At 35.1% G+C, this 19,070-nt stretch overlaps 1 pseudogene; it reads right to left on the bottom strand.

Moving 5' to 3' along the window:
* Positions 1–13,208: 13,208 nt before the first annotated feature.
* Positions 13,209–13,325, bottom strand: LOC145249929 (5S ribosomal RNA; annotated as a pseudogene).
* Between the last annotated feature and the right edge of the window lie 5,745 nt (positions 13,326–19,070).

Here is a 19,070-nt window from a genome sequence, read left to right as displayed (position 1 = left end):
AGGCAATTTTTAAAATTGCAGGAGTGCCCCTCCTTTAGGGGAGCCTGCTGGGTTACCACTTTCCGGCCTTGTGCCACATTTTGCTGAGTGGACAGCAAATAAATATAATTCATTTTAAATGTGGAAATTGAATGAATCGCACAGGTAAGAAATTCATTTTTATAGTATGAAAAGGTTAGTAATTGCAATTAAGAATAGGAAATTGGATCAACATTTTTGTAACATGTCTTCTTCCTAAGATTAAGGGTGGTGGTGTTTGATCAACACTGCTGGGGAGCCATGATGTAATATACTGTTTTGTTTTTAAATCCCCGAAACAGTGTTTCATGGTAAACAACTGATGATCCCTTAAAAAAAAAATAAAATTGGTATTATAGTAAATTCGAGAGAGTTGATGCAGTGATTGCAGGTGATTAAATGACTTACTGACTAGATTTTTTTTTTTGTTTTTTAACGAATGATAAAAAGTTAATTTTTGTATGGTTTCAAATGTTAAAAACTTCAAAGACTATATATATATATATATATATTCCAGGTAGAAAGCTATTCAAAAATTAAGAATAATTGAATTTCCACAAGGGTCGTTGATAGTGCTAAATGAAAGAGAGCAAATTATATTTTATTATTCTTTATGTAAATACAGTCATATCTTGCTACGATATGCAGACCGTTTCAATCATATTTGAGTTCATCAGGCAAGAAAAATTAAAATACAAAAATTAAAAAGGTTCCAGACCTTTTCAAATTTTGAGGAGAGAAAAATGCCATGACTGGCGTGAAGCAAAAGTAAAGTTCTTAAGAAAGTGACCTACGAACTGTAAAAATTGTTTGATATTTAGTCGCAAAATGAGTGAGCGATGAAGCTTTAAAGCACTTCCAAATGAGTAAAACTAATACTTAACCATATATTCAAACACTACCGTGTTTGAATGATGATTATAAAACTCTCTGCAATATTACCTTTAAACATGTTTCTGTTTACATCTTTTCGAGTTTTCTTATATGTTTTCTTGTTTCTAGCAAAAACTGGTTGACGTAACTGCTAGAGTCACTTTTTACGCGATACTTTCAGATCTGTCCAGATCCATCTTCAAGAGTAAAAAAAAGGATATTTATATGAGTAATTTTTTTGCCTCTTTTAATATCACATCTTATTATTAATTTTAATAGGTTCTGCGTTACTTTTGAAGGTATTTACGAATGATGTAATTTGCATTAAGAATTGATTTTTCTATTTATTCGTGTTTGTTGCAAATTGTCAATGACTGGTGGTCCTTGAATCAACTAGTGTTATTGTCATTTATTTTGTTAACATTGTTTTTCTGCTATCATTATTATTACTTATAGAATATAAAATAACATATCACAACATATATAACACATAACAACATATATAACACATAACAACATATATAACATAACAACATATATAACATAACAACATATATAACACATAACAACATATATAACATAACAACATATATAACATAACAACATATATAACATATATATAATATATATTGTTAGTTAGTTCCAGATGTTTTGGTTATTAGACGTTTTCAAAATTAGGAACAACAGTGAGAATATTGGTTTGTAATGTGTTTAACAAATGCACTTATGTAGTTAATCTTCTCGAGTATGTAAATTCCATGAACAAAGCTTCTGTCTTAGAACTGCATGGTCGCGGAACTTTCTTCCGTTTCCCTACTTTCTATCTAACTACAATATTGTCGTATTCAAGTCCAATGTAAACAAGTTCTTGATGAGCCATCCCCTTAAATAATCCAATTTACCAAATTTCCACTTCTAACGATTACTTTGATATTGTCCCATTGACTACGGCACATTCATTACCCCTTATTATCGAGTGGCTTCCAGGCCTTGATAAGTGATAACTCCTTTGTAACAGAAAAAAACAACACATATATATTATTTTATTTACTTATTTACGTGCATAAAAGCATACCAAAGAACACGCGTGTTTCTCGCTTTTAACCGTCGACAACATAGGTGAGGATCGAACTCATGGCATCAGTAACCGTATTCTGATACTTTACCGATGTATCACAGTCGATCACCATTTTAATGAACGGTTTGTTTTTATTACTTATAAAATTAAGATTTGTTGTTGGCATTTTTTAGCGATATTAACAACTTCGAAACGCTGTTATAAATATATACTAGCATTTAAGCCCGGCGTTGCCCGGGTATTTGGAGGCGTATTTTGAGAAAAAAAAACAAAAACAAAAAAAAAGGTCAATTTTTTAAAACTTTGACCCCTATTATGACCCCTTAATATTTATTGTTTTGGGCTCAAATAAAGTTATTAAGCTAGATCCATGTCCAAGGAATCTATATCTAAAATTTCAAGTGTGTGGACCCAAAATTGTCGGAGGAGTTTGGCAGAGTTCTCAAAGGTCAAATCGTTAAACTTTGACCCCCTTAATCGTCAAATTTCTGACCAAAAACCGATCACATCGATTTTCCCAAATCTCAAATTTCGAGTCTGTAGACTAAAAATTGAGAAAGTTATTGTGTAGGGAAATGTACACACACAGACACACACACAGACACACAGACACTTTCACTCTGGAAAACTGCTTCTGTGGTACCAGTATTCAAGAATTCTGGCGAAAGAACTGACCCATTAAATTATCGCCCTATTAGCCTCCTCCCACTTTTTGCCAAAATATTTGAGACCTTAATTAACCATGCTCTAGTCCAGCACCTTACAGATTCTAAACTTCTGACCGACCAACAATATGGATTTAGACAAGCCCGTTCCACGGCAGACATCCTCACTGTAATCTCTGAACGCATATACCATTCACTGGACAAAGCGGGAGAGGGCAGAGCGGTAGCTCTAGATATATCTAAGGCTTTTGACAGGGTATTGCATGAGGGTCTCCTCAGGAAGATTAGATCATACGGTATCACTGGTAGAATACTTACCATAATTAAATCCTTCTTAGATAAGAGAAAAATCCAGGTTGTCCTCGGCGGTCGTACATCTAAACAATATGATATAAATGCGGAAGTGCCCCAGGGATCAATCCTTGGACCTCTGCTGTTCCTGATATTCATAAATGACCTCCCGGACAAAATTGACTCTGAGATGGGTATATATGCTGATGACACCACACTCTATAGCAGGCACGACAGAAAAACAAATGAACATATATCTAAAGTAATGGCAGAAACACTAGAGGATGACCTCCAATCAGTAGTGGAATGGGGACAAAAATGGATGGTCACGTTCAATGCTGCCAAGACAAAACTGGTTTCATTCAATAATTACAAGAAACCTTCTCTACCACCTATAGCAATGGCCAACGACTCTTTATCTGAGAGTACGTCTCTCAAGCTCCTTGGCCTAACGTTCACAGGAAACATGAGCTGAAACAATTACAACGAGAGCATTGCCAGGGCCGCTGCGAGGAAGGTGGGCTCTCTCTACCGTGCTAGAAAACTTCTAACACCCGAAAGTATCCTGTACCTCTACAAGGCCACTATTCGCCCATGTATGGAGTATTTTCCTCCGAGGAGATGAATATGCATCGAAAATTCATTGGTTAAGGATATAGTTATCAAATTATATTCTTTGTTTTCAAACAATAAAAAAATTCTATATTTGGAGATTAACTTTTTCAAATCATAAAATTTAAATACCTAAATTCATATATATATATATATATATATATATATATATATATATATATATATATATATATATATATATATATATATATACAGCAGATCGGATAAAATAAGCATGGCATCATCGCTTTCAAGTTGAGAGTAGACTCAGATCAAAAATAATGTTTTTGGTTTGTAGTCTAGTTATATTTACAAACAAATCCTATCCGACTATCTTCGGCCATATTTGATTTGGAGATGAAATTATAGCTGAAGATAATCGAGTAATAGAAATACAAATAAACTTAAACTATTTTTCACTGTCTGCCCTCTACTTTCAATCTGATCGTCTGCACTATTATAAATAAATGAATAAATAAATATTATTGTTAAATAATTAAGCAGATGGATAAATTTCGGCCAAACAAACATTGATTTGTCCTAAAAGCGATTGGATATTGTTTCTTTTTGTTTGGTTCTTAGATGTTTGCATCTTAAAACAATGGTTTTGTGCTGTCTGCCAGTTGGCGTCCTTAATTCTCTCCAGAGTATTAATTCTCTGTCTTATCAGGAACATTGTCTCTGAAAATTGATCACTTTGTAAGAAAAAGCGAATAATCATTTTATATAAAAATGTGTAGCTATAATTTTTTTTTTTTTTTTTTTTTTTTTGCATTTCAAGAAACAATTCCTTTCACCAATGCTATACAGACGTCTGTCATTTCTGGGTTTCAACAATTGCTAGTTCCCACTCATGGCAACAGTTTGCAGAGAGAGAGAGAGAGAGAGAGAGAGTGAGAGAGTGAGAGAGAGGGGGGAGAGAGAGACGGAAATAAAACGTTCAGCAACAGGAAAATGAAAAATATGAATACATAACAAAGAAAAGATAAAGAGAGAGAGAGAGAGAGAAAGAGAGAGAGAGAGAGAATGCCGAGAAAACAGAAGTCACGTGTTATTCTCAGTACACCGACGTAAATCAGCAAGTTACAAATTTGGACTCTTCAATATTCGGTTTGTTTAGACAACGGCATCATTTTGAAATGTCTGGAAAGTTTATTGATGCTATGCTTTAATGCGTACAACATAAACTTACCCCACAGAGGGAATACATTCGACTTAAATAGCGAATACCACTAAAATGGTGATTAAAAAATGGATGAGCAAGCTCAGGATAGAAGCAGAGCAATTGGCGTAGCAAAGTCAGTTGGCAATGGAAGACTAAAACGAAATACGGGAGAACGTGATAAGGATGTATTTGAGAGAAATATTTTTGGTTGGTTGGTTGATTGGTTGGTTTTTTGGCATATCAACCCTTTTCGAGTTGATTTAGTCCAAATCCAGTAAGTTTATGAAAAAAAGTTCTTTGTGTTTAACGTTCCGTATGTTTTTAAATAGTTATTCCTGACGTTTGGTTTGGTTGTTTTGTTTTACGTAATATCAATCCTTAAAAGAGTTTATATTTGATTTTGACTGGCCTTCTTCTTTCGTTGAACGTTGGTACATGTTATTAAGCACAATAAATTGTCTTTGTTGCTTTATCCATTTGTAGACACAAACATATCTTTTACGAGAAACAAATATTTAAATTCACAGCAAATCTAAATTAAATGAGGAACACAATTTTGCTAACAGCAGCAAACATATACATGAATTTTTTTGTTTGTTATTTTTCGTAAGTTTCCTTGACTAAATCAATTTTTTGTTGGTTCGTTTTAATATTTATGTTACATTGTTTCCAAACGTCGGGGTCACCAGTTTGTGGCATGGTCCCTAGCCTTAGGAGAGACCATTTTGGACGACGATAGCGGCTTTGGGTATTGCCAAGAAACATACCAACTGAAGATCACATTAGAGAGATGAACTAATAGAGAGAGAGAGAGAGAGAGAGAGAGAGGAAAACAATCACGTTTCATTCATGAGAGTACATGGAAATAAAAGTCGTTGTTTCAACGAAAAAAAACTGAGTCGAGATATTTCTTGTCTCCGTCTCCTTGGCGACGGAGTCTACAAAGTGTTTGTTTCTTACATATCAATACATGTGTAAATGTACGTGCAACGTTACAGTTCCGTGAACAGACATTTTTTTCTTTCGTTGCTGCTATATACCTCTTTAAGGCAATGCTTACCAAATAGGTGATATTTATATACTTTTAAATCTATATTTAGATTCAAGTCACGTGACTGGCTTTTATAAGAGATGTCTACAGACAAACTGACTTACAATTTAAAGCAGGGGAGGTTACTGTTTTTGCTTTTTCAGCGCTATTAAAATCAAACTTACAATTAACGAAAACAAATTAATTTATATTATAGAGCAGGCATTTTAAACATCCGGTTCGCGGCCGTATTCCGTCCGTTGCAAGCTTATATACGGTCCGCACAGACAGCAACTTTGGAAAAGTGAGAGGGGAGGAAAATATACACACTACGGGGGTGTCGGAAAATGTGAGAGAATTTCTTATCTACTACAGGAAATATTTTTCTTTTCTTTTTTTTTACATTGATCGAAATTAAGAACGCCACAGACAAAATTTTTTCGAATTATCACTATTTTTAGTCACGTACAAGCGACTCTATAAGTCACTCGGTCTGTCGGTCGGTCTGTCGGTCTGTCCATAACACTTTTGTGCTTGGCCTTTTTGGTTAAAATCAAAGGTCTGTTTTTGATAGATGCTGTTCTTAGCATTTAAAGCTTTTTTCTTGGCCTTTTGACCAAGATCAAAGTGTAGTATCTTGTTCCGGCAGATACTGCAAGCAAAGACCATATGTGGAGGCAGTCTCACATATGAGACCTTGGTCAATTTAGGGGCAACCATTCATACCAATTGTCACTATCCATCTCCCCTACTCCTCGAGGAGTTGGTCCCCATTTCCCCTTCACTCCTCACATTAAAAATCAGCTTTGTGCCTAATTTGCTCGCTGGGAGAACAAATAAATACCCTTTTCTTGGCCTTTAGGCCAAGATCAAAAGGTAGTATCTGTTCTTACTACATGCTGTACTTATGTTTGTAACTTTGTGATATAAAGTGGGTGATCACTTTTCTGTATTAATTTAATGTAAAATGATCACCTACTTTACAACCAGTCAGTCTCAAAGCCATTCAAGTCATTCTCCAGATCATTCAAGTTGTTTTTGAAGGATTCCAGTTATTTTTAAGCATTCAAGGCATTCCTGAGGTCATTGAATTCATCCTTAAGTTCATTAAAGTCATTCTAAGTCATTTACTTTTTATTTATTTAAGTCATTTCAGCCCATTTTTCGGTCATTTTAGTTTATCTTTAAGAATTTCATGTCAATCCTACATTCATTCATTACACGAGGGTACGCGACTAATGACTATCGGCCTTGATATTATCAAAGAAGTTGCAGACAGTTGTATTATGAAAACTCAAGAGGGATTTATAATCATTCATTCCAATTTTTTCATTTTTCAAATCATCACTTGTCATGTAAATCCCATTATGTCTGTCTGTCTGTCTGTTTGTCTTCATATTTTCAAACTCTATCTCCTCCGAAACTAAATTTAGTTGTATTCATCCCACAGTTTTTTTTTGTTTTGTTTTTTGTTTTTTTTTGCACAGGAATCACCACTTATTAAGGCTCGGAGGTCACTCGAGGATAAGGGTAAATGAGTATACATTAGTCAATGTGATTATAGCGTAGTAAACATAAGTAGTGGGGATTTTGTAAATTGGATTACTTAGGGGGACGGTTCATCAAGAACTTGTTTACATTGGACTTGAAGACAATCAGTCAGCTGGAAAGTCAGAAGAGAGTTCCATAGGTGTGCAGTTCTAAGAAAGAAGCTTTGTTCATGGAATCTACATTTAGGTGTAGGCACAGATAAAGAGTATGGAAAATTATTGATAGTGGTTTTGGCTAGACGAGTGTTTTTCGTGAAAGTTTGGCAAAGGGAGACCATAGATGAGAGCTCAGACGAGCACTTGCCAATAAAATAACGATAAGCAGAGACAGGCTCGCAACGTCTCTTCTGTGGGAAAGAAGTTGCAGGGAAGAGAAAAAGGCATTCTCCACTAGGCTATGAAGTTTATTTTGAACTCTGTCAAGGCAGGATAAGCTGCTTCTAGCAGCTTATCCTGCCCAGATGTGGTAACAGTACTCCCACGTTGGCCGTACCTGGCTTTTATATAGGTAGAGAATTGCACCAGGAGAGGTAGAAGGATCTCACCATTTTTCCAGCGACCTTGGCAATGAAGTCACAAATCAGACAAACAAGTCTCGGATTGATTGGTTTACACACTTCGATACAAGTTTGTCACGTGTCAGATCATTTTTCTTTTCAGCATCCAACGCACCCGAGTTAAATAACCTTTGTTTACGTCATCTGATGGGGTAATAAGCGAATCTATTTTTTCTGACAATATCGTTTCTGGGTGGTCGTGCCCTTTTGAACCAAACGCGCCATAGACCATAAATGCTTTTTCGGGCATCGTTTTTTTTTTTTTTTTTTTTTTCAAAAAATACTAATTCATCTTTTTATTTTTATGGTGTCTTTAAACACGTCTGAAGGTGATCCGGGTTCAAAACCCGCGCCCTACCTCGTAATGTTACTATACGAGACGAGAGTGTCAGATTTTGTAATCATAAAGTCTTATTTCTTAATTGTTAATTAGATTTGATTGTTAATGTCAGTGATCTCTTGCTTCTAAAATCGGGTAGTAGTAGCAGTAGCAGAAGAAACTTCTTTTCACTGCAAAAGCAGCAGTAGTAGTAGTATTGAATTTTATTTCCCACCGTCATATGTTTGCACAATGTCAAGAAAATAGTAAAAACTAGCTTCCTCGTTGGAGACACTCTTCGAGTACGAAACATCAAAGATAATAGTCTAGTATCTGTTTTGATACTACACTTCATCTATTTTATCCTCGTTCAGTGAATAAGAAGTCCTCCTAGACTGAGACGTTTTTTAGTTCTTTTGCTAACCGTTTCAAAGTGAGCAGAATTTTCCCAAAATTAAAAATCGACCTTGTGTCTAACTCTGCCATTTTGATCAAGGAAGTTAATTAGGAACTCGTCAGCATTCCACAATGAGAAAGCCTTAATCGATCGGCACTGCCCCTTTCCAGAATTTATTTATTTATTTATTTATTTATTTATTATGGTGGTACTTTTCTGAGACGCCTGTCAGTCGGTTGCTTGGTCACACCAAGGTTCTAAATAACATTTTTAGCGCTAAACAGTCGGCTTTAATGCACGACGCTGTTTACTGTTTTTTGCTTCGTTCATTTCCTTCTTTTTTTTTTTCCACTGTTTTTATTGTTCAACTTTTTTTCCCTTTCGTCGTCGTTTTCTGCTCTTCTCTTGTTCGTACATTTTTTTCTTCTTTTTATTCGTTTTCTTTTTCTACTTCTTATTGTATTCTGTTTCTTTCACTGTTGTCTGCTTCTTCATAGTCGAATTTCCCCCCTCCTCCCTCTCCTCTCTTCTTCTTTGAATTCTTTGGAGTCTTCTTCTTCGAATTCTTTAAATTCTTCTCCTCATCCTTTTTCTTCTCCGTTTTCTTCTTTTTTATTCTCCACCTAATTTAGCTTCTTTTTATTTTTCTTCATTTTCTTCTTCTGTTTCTTAATTCTTCAATTTCTTTGATTTTTTCTTCATCTTCAACTTCTTTGAATTATTCTCGTCTGCTTTCGTCTTCTTTATTTTGTAATTCATTTCCTTCTCACCCCTTTCTTCGTTTTCCTTTTCTTCTTCCTTTTCTTCTACTTCTTCTTTTTCTCAGATTATTTATTCTCCATCGTTCTTTTCCTATTACCTCTTTTCTATCTCCGTCCTATTCTCCTTTCCCCTCTTTTTCACTGTTTTCTTTTTCCATCCCCCCCCCCTCTCTCTCTCTCTCTCTCTCTCTCTCTCTCTCTCTCTCTCTCTCTCTCTCTCTCTCTCTCTCTCGTTCTCTCCCCTCATCATCATCATTTTGCTGTCAGTTATTGTATTTTTTTATCGCCAAGCGTTTGCGTTCTAGATTGCATTTAAGCCTTACCGTGCATGTGTAAAAACGCGTATCGAAGAAATTGGTCACTTACAAACTATTGTGTTTGTATTCTATCGTGTGTGCGTGTATGTGTAAGCGAGAGATAGATAGATAGGTAGAGAGAGAGAGAGAGAGAGAGAAAAGAGAGAGAGAGAAAGGAGAGAGAGAAAGAATAGGTGTGTGCGTTTTTCTTATATGGTTGTTGCGTGTATGTGTGAACGAGAGAAAAAGAGAGAAAGAAAGAGAGAAGAAAAGTGTGAGAAAGAGAGAGAAAGAGAGAGAGAGAAAGAGAGAGAGAATGAGTGTGCGTTTTTCTCATATGTTTTTTGGCGCTTGTTTATCTTATCTTGCACGGTTACATTCTTGAATTATGAATTTTGTAACGGCGTAAGGATGTGTAACGTGAGCTATATTTAGTTAAATGCAGTTTTATGTAACGGGGACAAAAGGGGAGAATAAAGTCTTATAATGACAATTCAGATTACATCCGATTTTTGTCAGATTAAAACAGTACAGATCAAACATGAATTGATAAATATATCAAACATTTTCTTTCGAGTATGTTAAAAGGTTTGAAGGTTCATAATGTCCTGGCATCATTCAATATTAAAAATTCGAATATTTCAGATTTACATTAAATTTGGTCGATGGTTATTAGATGTCAATTAAGCAACATTCCATGAATTGAAATGTGTGTTTTTAGAACTCCTTTAAGCTTAAGCTTATTGGAAAGCCTTCTACGTTAATAGTTTCTTGCCTTGGACTACTAGACTTTGGAATTCCCTCCCAATTTCCTGCTTCCTTGACTGCAGTAAGAAGTTTAAATGTAATCTGAAGAGAAATCTCACTGCTCAACTTCTCACTCTACCCAAGTGGAAATACGCTTTGTTTGGGATGAAAAACAGTAAAAAAGAAAAAAATTCAAGAAACAAAATCATGTAGTTGATTTTGCTCAAAATAGGAATAAATATTCTAAACAGTATATTTTTATTATAATATTTGTAATGTGCCTAAAAATAAATTTATAACTGTTTTGTTCGGAAGATTCATTTTATTTGTCCTGTGACAGCTATTCTTCTGGTATTCCTTGGTACGTGCAAAATGACTGGCCGGTCCCTAAAATCTAAAAACATTTTGGCCCCTCTCTTCATTTAAAAATTCACTAAAGTTGAGGATATCAACCAATTTTAAGGAGCATTTTCGTATTTATTTATTTTACAGATCACAGAATATAATGTACCGATTATATTTTTAAAGCTTAGTAAAAATGTGTTATTTTGTGTAAAGAAAAAACGCCTTTACTAAAGTTATAATTTTAGGTATTCAAAAAAGAAACGCGTGAATTTATTTATTATTTTTGTGCTTTTTTTATGAAAATAAAGAATCATAAATGTTAACAATTATTTTTATCTTTAAATGTTTCCTGCATATAATATATATCAATATATATATATATATATATATATATATATATATATATATATATATATATATATTGATATATATATATAAACAAAAAAATTGTTAATGAAATCAATATAACTATATATATATATATATATATATAAACAAAAAAGTGTTAATGAAATCCATATAACTTTATATACATATATATATATATATATATATATATATATATATATATATATATATAAACAAAAAAGTGTTAATGAAATCAATATAACTAAATATATATAAACAAAAAAAAGTGTTAATGAAATCAATATAACTCGAACTTTTTTTTTATTTTGACGTGTAAAAATGCATGTCTTGCTCTTTAGAGATTGACTTTAGGCTTTTGTCTTTCGAACGCAATAAAAAAAATATCGGAAACATTCCTTGAATTTAAATGTCTTTTGTAGACACCTTAAGCTTAAGCCTCAAATTTTAAACATTTTGTAGAATCAAAATCATGTAGTCGACTTTTCTCAAAATTGGAATACGGATTATAGACATATGGTTTAGTAGCATTATATCTTTATTTTAATCGTGTTGTTTGGGTTCTCCGGACTAATTAGCTCATCTTGAGTGACGTATATATATTTCGCAACGTTTCGACCGATGTAACCGCCGGCTTTCTTCAGGTGCACTCTGTCGAACTCGAGAATCTGCACGGAATTTCGAACGGAAATAACACTCCAGATGAAAACAGTAGTTCGAAAAAAGTCCAAATAATGCGAATAATAAATCGTCACCCCGAGAATTCCGAACCGTTTTACTTTAATTTTTACAAAGTGCACAAAAACTAGCGCAAAACTGTTCGGATCAGCGAATTAATTTTATCCGTTCTAAGATGAGTATTAATCCTGATATGTTGCTACAAAAGTGATGCCGTTTTTTATCATATATATATATATATATATATATATATATATATATATATATATATATATATATATATATATATATACGTCAAAAAACGACATTATTTTTGCACAAATTTTAATAAATTGGACATTTAGCTCTAACAAGATTTGAAGTTTACTTTCATTTCTCCGGTCCGTGTGATTAACCATTGAGCTACATGCACAAACCGATTGAGTCATTGATGACTTCATCGCAATCATTTTTCCCCGCTGACGACTTTGTTATCGTCATCATCGAGTTTTCCCAACCCATTTGGGATTTAGGGAGCAATTGCGTAAGCCTTGTGTAAATAATACGGGCCTGTTTAGATTAATGGCCAACATTTTGGTCTCAGCAGCACGCCATTTATGCCCGTCTCTCATAGTTCAAAATCCTAACCCTGAAAGAAAAGGGAAGAATATATCTGTCATTCTCGTCCGAAATAAAACTGTCACAAAAGGTTTACGAAGGTGAAGTGCACGAGAGTTATTGAACCGGGAGAGATGGCGCGGGAGTTTTCATTGGTGCATTTTGGGGTTAAATATGCACGCTCCGCCTCAAATATATCTGACCGAATTGTAGCCCCAAATGTGGGCGTGTTCAAGAAGATGGGCAGATGGTTTGCTTCTAGTGAACAATGATGTGTGTCTGTATGTTTGTGTGTCTGTGTGTTGTTTCTTTTGTTGTGTAGAGAAAAGAGAATCGTGTACATTCGGAAATCATCGGTAAATAGAAGTGGAACAAAGAATATGTGTGATTATACTGATAATATGTTTTATATATATATATATATATATATATATATATATATATATATATATATATATATATATATATATATATATATATCCGTGTGTGTGTGGCCCCTTGTTTGTAAATAAACACACAATATCGTTTTCGGGCACAGATCCTTTGGGCTAGAGCGAAAAACTACCGACTATCAACTAGATGGTTGTAGGTTCGATCTCTGGTTCAGTATGAGTGCTGGACCTGCCGCACTGAAAAGTTGTGATACAGCGAAACAGTCCATCTGTCATGACTATATATATATATACACAGAGGGCTCCTTCAGTCTTTAACAGACAATAGATACCCACGAAAGGGTGCCTGCTCGTGGCAGGAGGTGCGCAATCTCTAACCACACCTCTTCTGAGTCGACATTGTTAAATACCAGTGGCAAGTGAAGTGTATGTACAGGACGACTGGAAACAAATACCGAGATAAGCGCAGAGCACATACAGCGCCTAGAATTCCCAAATGGTCACCCATCTGGTACTAACAAGGCTCAACGTTGCTTAACTTCAGTGGTCTGACGAGAACCGGTGTGTCAACGCGATTATACCGTATACATGTATGTATATATACCCCGACACACATATATATACACGTGTGTTGTGTGTGTGTATATATATATATATATATATATATATATATATATATATATATGAACTCTTAAATTATTCCCTAAGATCAATGGTTGACATTTATGCAGATGGCACAACCATCTATGGCAATATTTCAAAGTGTTTTTTTTTCTCACCCCAAACAAGGCACGTTGGTACTACCAGGGACCTAAGTTGCAGGGGTACTATGTAAAGAGTTTAGCAGCAAGATGTCTGTTCACATTACACTTGAACTTCTGCATGTCAGTACAGTTGGGGAAGCAGAAACCCGAAAGAGAATTCCAAAGTCTAGCAGTTCTTGGAAGAAGCTCTTAGAGTAGAAAGCCTTCCTACATCTAGGGCTCTCTACTGTGTAGGGGTGGGATTTCGCTGCTTGTCGGGTTTGTCGGAGGTATTTTGCTTGAGGATGTACAAGGGCTTGTGGTTCGTCAGAGCATCTACCATTAAAATTCTTGTAAAACAGGCAGAGGGATGCAACATTTCCTCGATGAGACAGGAGCTGAAGCTTAGATTACAGTTCAGGACCTATCAGGTTAGCGACTCTGTCCAGGGACCAGAGACTAGTAGTAGATGCACCAGCCCAAATGTGCCAGCAATACTCCATACAGGGGCGAATGGTGGTTTTTTAGAGGTACAGTATACTTTCAGATATAAGTAGCTTTCTAGCACGGTAGAGGGAGCCCACCTTCTTCGCAGAAGTCTTGGCAATGATCTTGATGTATCTATTCCAACACATGTTTCCTGTGAACGTTAAGCCATCCTCATTGGTGTGCAATCTTGCTTAATCTTTCTATTCCGATTTGGTGCACGTGATGCAATTAGTAAAACAGTTATTTTTAATACGTTTACAACCAACCTGCTCTCCTTTCTCTTTCCCCACTTTCCCCCGATTGAAATGAACAGTTTTTTTCTTGAAGAAGCCACTTGCTTTCACAAGCTTCTAGAACTGACTTTCATCTAAACCACCTGAACAAAACCATTAACCATCTCAGCAAAAATAACCTTCTTAGTGACACGCAATATGGTTTCCGTTCTGCTATATCTACAGCAGATGTGCTTACAGTTATATCTCATAGGATTAGCGAATCTCTTGACGGAGGCTTCCTTTCTAGAGCAATTGCTCTTGACATATCAAAGGCCTTTGGTAGAGTATGGCATAAAGGTTTACTTCACAAGATCTCTAGCTATGGTATAGCTGGACCGTAAATGACCAAGCTCTATCTGATTCTTTCTCCTCTGATCTTGAGCATGTGGTACAATGGGGAAAGGAGTGGCCGGTTACTTTTAATGCATCTAAAACCAAGCCTTTATCTTTACATCATCAATGCTCTGATCCCCATCTGAGATCAATTGAAATGAATGGCCCTCGTCTTGGGGAGGCCTCATGTTTTGACAAGCTTCTGGGCTTGACTTTTACTCCTGATCTTAAGTTGAACACATACATTAAATCCGTTGCCAAGGCCGTTGGAAAAATGGTGGGATCCTTCTATCGATCCAGTAGATATCTCACTGCTGATGCAATTCTTTATCTATATAAGAGCCAGGTACGTCCAAGGATGGAGTACTGTTGCCACATCTGGGCAGGAGCTGCTAGAAAGGACTTATCCTGCCTTGATAGAGTTCAAAATAGACTTTCTAGCCTCGTAGGGGATGTACTTTTCTCTTCCCTGCAACCTCTTTCTCACAGAAGAGATGTTGCCAGTTTTTCTCTGCTTTATCGTTGTTTTCATGGCAAGTGCTCGGCTGAGCTCCATTCTATAGCCCCCCCCCCGCCAAACTTTCACAAGAAACACCCGTTTCGCAGAAATCACAATCAATAATTTCCCCAACTCTTTATCTGTACCTAAACCTAAATGTAGATTCCATGAACAAAGCTTCTTTATTAGAACTGCACACCTGTTCCGTTTTCCTGCTTTCTAGCTGACTACAATATGGTTGTCTTCAAGTCTAAGTTTTTGATGAGCCGTTCCATATAAGTTAATAAATTTACCAAATTTCCATTACTAATGATTACTATAATGTCCAATTTCTACTGTCCACTCTTTAATCCTTATCCTCGAGTGGCCTCCAGGCCTTGATAAGTGGTGATGCCTATATAAAAAAAAAAGACCTGAAATGAAATACTGCATCAAAGTCGTTGTTAAGGTAGCTGGGAAAATGCAATATAAGAGCTAGATGGACTACTGTTACCACATCTGAACATCTTTTCCTGCCTTGACAACGTACAAAGTCGACTTCGGGATCTAGTGGGAGATGTTTTTTTTTCTCTTCTGTACAGCATTTTTACTCATAGAATAAATGTTGCTAATCTTTTTCTACTTTATTATTATTGTTGTGGTTGGATGTTCGTTTAAGGTTCAATATATTGTTCCCCTTTGTAAAACATTTACAGTCAAATGCCACACATGCTCTCTACCGATCCAATTTATGATTATAGACTTATAGATTAGGATTATGGACTTCCTACAACCACTGTAATCCATGGTCCTTTCTTCCTTTGTGCATCTAAATTTTAAACGGAATTTCCTGGGTAAAATTTCTTTACTTTCTTTTTCGTTTTGGTAATCAGTCGATGGCAATGTTACTGAAACGTCACAACACTGCCGCTTATCACGAAGCAAAATTCACCACGTTGGCAACGTTCCATGTTAGCTGTGTGGTTTATGATGACTACTTTTTCAAATTTAGAAACACAAATGATATGAGGTTCACCCATTCTTTCATCGTTAACACATTTACAAAGATATGCCACTTTGGCTATATTTAAAAAGTAACACTTAAAAAAAAAATATTCATCCCTAATAACACATATTGCAACTAAAATGTCTGCGAATCGTGCACGTTAGGTTTACTTCACTTACTTTGTCATTTACTTCAAACATTGCATGAATGATGTTTCTGACAAAGGGGAAAGAAAGGCTATTTTAGTAATCAAAATTTTTCCATGTAACACTTATCATTGGCTAATTTTTGGCTTTGACGTGATGTTGTTTACTCTTTACATCAAGTGGCTTCATGGCTTGTCCGGAACGATCTCTCTCTCTCTCTCTCTCTCTCTCTCTATATATATATATATATATATATATATATATATATATATATATATATATATATATATATGAATGACAAAAACCTATATTCCAAATTTCACTATGTTGACCCTCTTACCTTGTATTTCTTTAAGTCCGTTGATATACGCATGCATGTTAACTTAAAGAAATAAAAGGTAAGATGGTCAACATCTTGAAATTTGGATTATAGACTTTTGTCATTTATTTATATATGCTCTGTAGTTACACTGAGCTTCATAAATTAAAGGACTGGTATAAATGAATGCTGAAATATAATTAAAAAATATAGTCCCCTATAAACACATTATATATATATATATATATATATATATATATATATATATATATATATATATATATATATGTATATATATATATATATATATATATATATTTATAGTATGTTTGTTTTATACAATCATTGTTTCTGCATTTGCTCATACACGTTTCTACTGTAATACATGAGAGAATCAGCGTGTTAAGGCAAGATATTTTAACTGTTTTCTTTTAGTTAAAAAAAAAATCTGCCCTGAAACAACTATTATTACGTTTTACTTGGCCTTGAGCAGTTTTCAATAAACACTAAAGTTTCAGTGGATTTGCGCCTAGGAAGCTAAAACGTTACAATCCTTACGCACACACACACACACACACACACACACACACACACACACACACACACACACACACACACACACACATATATATCTAACTTTATAACTTTGTTTGAGCTCAAAACAATAAATGTTAAGGGTTAATACAAGGGTTCAAAGGTAAAAAAAATGACCGTTTTTTTTTGCTCAATATACACCTCCAAACACCCGGGCAACGCCGGGCACCCATGCTAGTATATATATATATATATATATATATATATATATATATATATATATATATATAATGAAAAATAAACAAAAATAATATATATAATGCGATCATAATAGATAGAAATCTATTTTTAAATCGATATGTATAAATAGTAAATTCGCATCTATTCACATTCCAACACTGACAGGATTTCGTAATGTTTCCTTACGATCTTTGCGTCAAGTATTGTCATATTTCACTGGTACTCATGCATATTGCATGAGATAGAACACTCATTATATTCTATGCGCCGTGCCAAAATATATTATTTGTTTTCTTTTAGCCACAACTTGATATTGTCAAATGGCCACACATTTCATTGTTATTTACGACCAGCTAGGATTTCATAACATTTCTCTTGTGAACCTGAGTTCTTGTTTTTCTTGAAGCCAATAAATCAAATGGAGAATCCATCGAGAGTAGAAATTCGATGAAACACGTGCAGACTCACATGTCACGTTAGTCGGTATGCTTAGCACACACACACACACACACACACACACACACACACACACACACACACACACACACACACACACACACACACACACACATATATATATCATAGTAAGAACAAAGCTGTAAAATAGAAGTTTACAATTAGTTTTTATTATTCGGCAGAATACTCCGAAACTGTTGCGTTAGGTAATCTTTAATCCGTGGAGTTTCAAAGAATGCTTATTCTTCTCACCAGAGAAAAAAAACTCATAATTCTTTTAGTTTCATCTTATGCGGTAATCAGCAAATCCATAGAAATTTCTCGAAGTCTGGTGCTAATAGCACAGGTTCCGTACTCAACATGTCTTTTATCATCTGAAAAGATTCCTGACATTCCGGTGTCCATTAGAATCTTATTCCTTTCTTTAAAATGTTCGTCATGGGGGGGGGGTGCTATCTCGGAGAAATTTCGACAGAATTTTCGATAATATCCTGCCATTCCTTAGAATCTTCAGACTCCCTTTACGTTTCTTGGCCTTGGATATTCCCTTATGTGTTTTACTTTAACTTCGCTAGGACTAACGTGTCCATATCCTACGATGTGCCACAAGTAATGCACTTCTGTTTTCCCAAATTCGCTTTTCTCCAGGATGATAGTTAAGTTTGCTTCCTCCAACCGATTAAAGATTTGTCTTATGCTCTTCAGATGTATTTCCCACGTTTCATTATAGATGATAACGTCATCTATATAAACACCAACTTTTGGGATGCCCGCTAAACACTTATTCATTAGATTCATAAAGGTGGCTTGGGAATTTCTCATCCCAAAAGGCATCACATTATAGTAACATGTTCCCTACGGAACTACAAATGCGGATTAAAGTTTAGCTTGGTCTGTCAAAGGTACTGACCAGTATCCTTTCACAAGGTCGCACGTGGTAATAAATTTCGCCTTTCCAATGTGGTCTATGCAATCCTCCATTCGTGAGATTGGATAGGAGTCTTCTTTGGTGAGGTCGTTCGGGTTTTTGTAATGCAGAATCGAACATATCCGTCTGGTTTGTCTACCAATACGCAAGGGGGCGCCCACAGGCTTTGGCTGGGTTCAATTATTCTGTTTTCCAATATATATATTCGATTTCCCTGTGTATTATCTCCCTTTTTCTGGGGTTCACTCGATATGGGTATTGCTTAATGGGTTGATCTTTGGTTAATTCGATGTTGTGAAATGTGGCATTTGTTCTTCTAGGAATATCCTCGGATATTCCTGGACATTAATTTATGACCTCGGATAACTCATTTCGTTCCTTTTCTG

This window comes from Euprymna scolopes, chromosome 28, assembly GCF_053919585.1.
Source record: "Euprymna scolopes isolate OS-2025 chromosome 28, ASM5391958v1, whole genome shotgun sequence".
NCBI classification, from domain to species: domain Eukaryota; kingdom Metazoa; phylum Mollusca; class Cephalopoda; order Sepiida; family Sepiolidae; genus Euprymna; species Euprymna scolopes.
Note: the sequence above shows the minus strand (reverse complement) of the source record. Positions and strands in the feature narration are given on the sequence as shown.